This window comes from Coturnix japonica, chromosome 10 (assembly GCF_001577835.2).
Source record: "Coturnix japonica isolate 7356 chromosome 10, Coturnix japonica 2.1, whole genome shotgun sequence".
NCBI lineage: Eukaryota > Metazoa > Chordata > Aves > Galliformes > Phasianidae > Coturnix > Coturnix japonica.
The window spans coordinates 18,481,719-18,483,700 of record NC_029525.1 but is presented as its reverse complement, the minus strand read 5'-3'; positions in this window follow the sequence as shown (position 1 = coordinate 18,483,700).

Here is a 1,982-nt window from a genome sequence, read left to right as displayed (position 1 = left end):
AAAACCAAGAATGCAATTTAGTAGTGCGAAAAAAACAAAGAAAAGACGGGTTAGAAAGAAAGAAAACAAGAAAAGATGGGTATAGCAGAAGAAAACCAAGAAAAGCAGGGTTAGAGCGGAAGAAAACCAAGAAAAGACAGGTTAGAGCGGCAGGAATCCAAGAAAAGCAGTGTTAGAGTGGATGAAAACCAAGAAAAGCAGAGTTAAAGCAAAGGAAAACCAAGAGAAACGAGTTGGAGCTGAAGAAAAGCAAGAAAAGCAGGGTTAGAGTGTAAGAAAAGCAAGAAAAGCAGGGTTAGAGCAGAGAAAAACCAAGAAAGACGGGTTAGAGCGGAAGAAAACCAAGTAAAGCAGGGTATAGCAAAAGAAAACCAAGAAAAACAATATATAGCAGAATAAAACCAAGAAAAGACGGGTTAGAGTGTATGAAAACCAAGTAAAGCATGGTTAGAGCAGAAGAAAACCATGAAAAGACGGTTTAGAACAGAAGAAAACAAGGAAAACACGGGATAGAGCAAAAGAAAACCAAGAAAAGATGGGATATTGCGGAAGAAAACCAAGAAAAGCAGTTTTAGTGTGGAAGAAAACCAAGAAAAACTGCGTATAGCAGAAGACAAACAAGAAAAGCAGGGTTTGAGCAAAAGAAAACCAAGAAAAGCAGGATATAGCGGAAGAAAACCAAGAAAAGGTGGGTTAAAGCGAAAGGAAACCAAGAAAAGCAGGGTTAGAGTTGAAGAAATCCATGAAAAGATGGGTGTAGCGGAAGAAAACCAAGGAAAGCTGGGTTAAGAAGAAAAAGCAGAAAATGAGGGTTAGAAAGAAGAAAACCAGAAAAGCACATGATAGGGCGGAAGAAACAAGAAAAAGTAAATAGATCAGAAAGAAAACCAAGAAAAGCGGGGTTAGAGTGGAAGAAAACCAAGAAAAGACGGGTCGGAGCAGATGAAAACCAAGAAAAGCAGGGTTAGAGCAGATGAAAACCAAGAAAAAAGCATTTTAGAGCGGAAAAACAAGTATGAATGGTTAGAGCGGAGGAAAACCAAGAAAAGTGATCTTAGAGCAGAGGAAAACCAAGAAAAGCGGAATAAGTGCGGAGGAAAACCAAGAAAAGCGGGGTTAGAGCGGAGGAAAACCAAGAAAAGCGAGGTTAGAGCGGAAGAAAAATATGATGTGATAAGGAGTGATATTGGGGTCAGACATTAACAGTAACTGCTGAGAGGATCTGCTCCTTATGGGGTGATGGCGTGATATTGGGGTCAGGCATAACAGTAACTGCTGGGAGGATCTGCTCCTTATGGGGTGATATTGGGGGTCGGGCAGTAACAGTAACTGCTGGGAGGATCTGCTCCCTGTTTATGGGATGCTGGGGAGTGATACTGGGGGGTAACATCACGGAGTGACACTGCTGTGAGCAGTGAAGGTGTTGGTTGATGTTGGGATGATGCTGGGAAGGGATGTTGGGGTGATGTTGGGGTATCAGTGGGGGTGACATCAGGGAGTGGTGTTGAAGGAAGGCAGTGGGGTGACGTGGGGGGGAGGTGATGGGTGTGACAGCAGTGGATGGTGGGGGACAACGGTGATGAATGGTGGAGAGGTTACAGTGGGGGGGGACAGTGGGGGGACAATGGTGGGGTAATGGGGTGATGGTGATAATGGGGTGATGGTGATAATGGGGGTGATGGTGATAATGGGGTTGATGGTGCTAATGGGGTTGATGAGGTTGATGGGGGTAATGGTGGGGGGGCAGTGATGTGGGTGGTGTGAGGGGAATGATGGTGGTGACGGTGGAGGCCACACACAGCCACATTGAGACACATAGCACCCCATAGAAGCCCTACAGAGCCCCATAGAAGCCCCACAGTGCCTCATAAAGCCCCTCAGAGCCCCATAGAAGCCCTACAGAGCCCCATAGAGCCCCACAGTGCCCCATAAAGCCCCACAGTGTCCCGGCACTTGGCGGGCGCCATTTTCATAGTGAGGTA